Raw genomic sequence first — 4,813 nt, 5'->3', positions numbered from 1 at the left:
TATTTTTCTCCCAGCAACTTCTCAACGTGTTCCAACGCTGAATGTGGGCCGGGCCACTTTTACAACGTCAGTTGTAAGAGGAACGAAGGACAAAGGACTCGAAATCGCCCCTGAGAATAGTACATCCTTCCCCTATACGAAGAAAATCGAGGATGGTGTCGTAAAAAGGAATTTACTGGACGACTTATGCTCCTATAGAAGAAAGGGCGGTAATAATACTAGCCAGATCTAAGAGGGATTCAAAGCACACGACGAACATTCACGTATAATGTATGAATTGTTTAATTAGATTTACTTGAAATAAAGTCATATGTTGAATTTTGCAATTTTTCTAATTAGAAAAGTATATGCTTCGAAATTTGTAATTAAAAAAAAAAATTTTCGCTCGTGAAATACTATTTTGCCGAAATTTATTCTATATTTTTCGCGAATTAATCGCTTTTAAATTTTTGGTTAATAGTTAATTATAGATCTGTTTGTTGAATATTGATATTACGAAATATAATATGATCGATTGTTATGATAATTTATTATGCTTTTTTATTTTTTCAGTTTTATTGTATTCTGAGCAATGAATAATGCAAGAAACTATTTTTCGAAAAATTATAATTTTTATAAAATTATAAAGAAAATATTTAGTAATTTTTAAATAAAATATTATTAAAAATTTGGAATTATTTATTTATTATTGCTAATAGATATTAAGTATTTAATGTAAGAATAAAATTATTATTTTATTTATTATTATTTTATAAATTTTAATAATCTATTCTTAATATATTTTTAATTAAAATATTTAAAATATATTATATAACATTTTAATTTTTCGCGCGATTTTTACTCAAGAATTGGTTTATAATGTCGACCAATCAGAAAGCTTCTAAGTAAACTGTGGCGCGCGACGTCATTCTCCTGTGGATAATCATCGTGAGAGGACGTGTATCGCTCCGGCTTCGGTGATTCGAATAATTTTATTCATATTTTGTTACCAAATTTTATAAATTAATCAGTTTTGTTTATTTAATAATCTATTTATATTATTGTAGTAGTGGAATTAATTAGTGTTTTGAGTTTTTTTGTGTTTTTTTCTTGTCATTTGTGTATTTGATTGTGAGGTTATCGATACTGCGTAGTAGCTTTATTGAATCTAGGTTCGAATTCACTTGTTGCTTCATCTTAATATGGTTCTTTTTATACATTTATTTTACGATTTTGATTTTCATTTGTGCAGATTGTCGGAATAACATCGAAAGAAAAATGATTTATAGCATGCATATGCCACGACGATTCGTAGCTGATGACGTAGCTTTTCTTCAAGATTGGTAAGTTCCACAAAAATTTGCTTAGAATAGATTTGTATAATTTTTTTATCCATATTGAAACGAACGTACGATGTAAATTTGATTTTATTAAATTAAATTACGTTAATAATATGTATTTCGATCTAATACGTATTTCGAGCTAATACGTATTTCGAGCTAATACGTATTTCGACCTACATGTTTCGATACTGCGTCTATTAGTAATGTTTATATATATTTCTCTTTCTTGTTCAATATTTTGCTCGAAGTACGTGACATTTTTTCGTTGTAACCTTTCCAAAAAAATTGGAAGTACGCGTTCGTGTTATGCTCGACATGTTTCGACATGTTTCGACTTGTTGCTGAACTGCGCATTTCTTTTTCCTTCGTTATTTGATAATCGAAATTATGACGTGGCAATTATCGATATTCGTGTTAGAAATTTTAGTATTTTTCCTTGAGATACGTGATTTATTTGCTATATACATAGGTAAAAGTACATATTTTTTCATTTTTTCGTAATATCTTTCTAAAAAATTGGAAATTGCGTCATATTATATACGTTTCGATGTATTTCTATTTTTCCGAACTACTGCGCATTTCTCTTTGCTCATTCGTTATTCGATAATCGAAATTATGACGTAAGCGTAATTATCGATAGTATTTAGAAGGCCATTTTTCTTTGAGGTGCGTTTGTTTGCTGCTGCGTAAAATGTAAGTACATATTTCTTTTTATAGGTATATAATAATTATTATTCGTATATTCTATTTATTATTCGATTAATACGTACGCTTATATTATATAATTGACAATCTTTCGAGTCTAAATTACTTGTTTTTTATTCATTTACATATCTTTTCATAGCTATACACATATATATATATATATGTTTATTATATAATTGACAATCTTTCGAATCTAAATTTATTTTTTATTCGTTTATTTTGATAATTAGATCGTTTATTCTACATCATTTCTAAAAAATATTTTCTAAAAAAAATATTTTTATAATCCGCCGAAAACCTAACCTATAACGTTCACCTATAACCTATACATTTTTATCACGCGAAACTTTTTATCGTTAGCTAATAGCTGTTATATATAACTCGAAATATATATATATATAACTCGAAATATATCTCTCGCGAATATAAATTGGCAATTAAAAGCAAAAGTTTCGAAACGACACTTGTGCATGGATAGCGAGAAAGGGGTAACGGAAGAAAGTGAGGAACGAGTCAAAGCGACGTCTCTCGAAAGTTTCTCATTCTTGGAACTTAAGTTTGCCTTTCAGGGGTTGTTCGTAGGATGAGAGACTAAGTCTCTTCATCTGTCAGGTGCAACCAGTTATCGAGTTACTTAAAGCGTTCCTTCTCATAAACGTATCTTACGCTGCTTATGACCGCGTCAAAGGGAAAAGTATCACTTGACATTTACGTAATCCACGAACTGATTTTTTTCGTGTATCTTGTAAAATCTTGTAATATATGGGATAAAACGAGTGACTTTTAATTTCTTTTTTTTTTTTTTTTTTCGTGAAGGATACTAATAAAATCTCGCGAAAATTTTCATTCTCTAAAAGTTTATAGAATATTTTTATAATCGAAAATAGCTAGTTATTGTTTCCGCGTTAAATTAAAAAATAATTTTTAAAATATTCGATGTAGTTCGTACAAGATATACCATGCAAAAATAATTATCATTTCGAAATCGGACAAATGGCATAGGTATATATATGACAAGAAATAGAATAGTTTGCAAAGTTAGCAAGTTATTAGAGAGCTGTGGCGTGACGACATTAATAATACCTTATTATCTCTAGACACAATTCGTATATTGCTCGAGGATAAATGGGAATGTAGTTAGACTCCACCAAAAACTATTTGCTCGTGTCATCAAGATTATAGTATATATTATTCATAGTATTGCTTTTCTTTTTTTAATTTTAATCGCGATATTTTTTAGGCATAATATTAGATATTTTTTTGATATTTTTACTCTTAGCACGACTTCTTCTTAGCACTCTTAGCACATTCTTCATAAAGAATAAATGATTGATAAAGAATATTAAAATTTATATTAAACGTATATTAAAATTCGTAGAATCGTAATTTTTGTCGTGTAAAAATAATAAATGTAATTAGATCCTTTTGGCAAAAGATGAGCTAAATCGACGAATGTTTTTTTAATTAATTATAAAGAACGTTTTCAAATTTTGCAACGTCAAGTTAACGAGCGTGAAGAAATCGGTTTAAAAGTTCGTGGAAAGAGTTTGTTTTAATTTTCCAGATTAGAAAACAAAAATATTGATCAATTTTTTTTATTAAATATATCGAATTAAACGAAATATTCAAAACTTTCGTGATTTCAACTCGCAGTTGTACACACGTGTGGATGCGTATGCAAGCGTGAAATCTTAGCGAATTTACGAGCAACATAAAAAGGACAGCATACAACCGATACAGAATAGAACTTTACGAAGCTTTTACGAGCGTGCGCAAAAAATATAAAATTTATACACCGACAGTCATGAAAGGCACAATTTTGTCGCGTGCTTTAATGCTTGGTTTTACGATTAGAACCATCCGGTTGCGTATATTAAATTCTACGCCATCAGTAAGCATACGCTTGTCACTATTAATTCAAGTTTATCGTATCAGGTTATGAAATCCATTTTAGAACTAATAAATTCAAACTATTATATCTATATAACGATTGAGAGTCGCGATTAAACGAACGTTATGAATTTTGTCCATTTAATATCATGATGATTCAAAATTTACATAAAATTTTCCAATTAATGAAAATAGAGTTATATTCAATCTAATTGTCTTATTAAAATCGTCAACGATCGAAATAGATTTAACATTAAAAAAATCATCAAGATCGTAATAGGTTTCGGATCTCTTGTTATTTAACTCGTATTTATCTCATTTCGAAGCAGAATATTTTTGGGAGAATTAATTTTTAATTGGACAAAATCACATATTCACAACAATTTTTTTCAAGTATCCACGAAAAACGATTCAATTATCTCTTCTTCTAATTATCATTTCAATGCTCTCCAAATATATTCCGCTTTATTACACAACCTACCGTCTCTTCTACTCGTACTCATTCCCGACACGCAATAAAACTACATCAATACATCATCATTTCACGCGAATTATTTACATATACGCGCAACAAAAATATCGTCCCAACTTATTGTATATCGTCTCGGAATCGAAATCGAATACCAATTGAAAATAACCGATTATAAATAAAATTAGCTCTGAGAATCTGCCAATCCGTCTCCCCGCGATCGAGGAATGAACGCGGAATAGGCGTGGATTTGTCGTTATTCGCGGTCGGTGTACACCCGTTTCGGTTTCGAAAAGTTGGTCCCAGGTCCCGAAATGGCGCCGGCCGGGCAGAATCAAATAACAGAACGCGGTTTGTTTGCAAGCCACCCCCGAACGGCTAGCAGGAACATACAAACCATTCCCCTCCCCCCATCCATGGAAAACAG

General features: G+C 30.1%; 1 long non-coding RNA gene across 1 annotated transcript in view; it reads left to right on the top strand.

Annotated features, from left to right (window-relative positions):
* The first annotated feature begins 896 nt into the window (after positions 1-896).
* Positions 897-4,813, top strand: part of LOC116186523 — a 100,150-nt gene continuing 96,233 nt past the window's right edge. The window contains exons 1-2 of the long non-coding RNA XR_004151529.1: positions 897-1,151; positions 1,232-2,015. This is a non-coding gene — a long non-coding RNA (uncharacterized LOC116186523). The remainder of the gene's footprint in view (positions 1,152-1,231; positions 2,016-4,813) is intronic.

This window comes from Apis dorsata, unplaced genomic scaffold (genome assembly GCF_000469605.1).
Source record: "Apis dorsata unplaced genomic scaffold, Apis dorsata 1.3 scaffold_44, whole genome shotgun sequence".
Lineage (NCBI taxonomy): Eukaryota > Metazoa > Arthropoda > Insecta > Hymenoptera > Apidae > Apis > Apis dorsata.
This window is presented reverse-complemented; position numbering and strand designations above follow the sequence as displayed.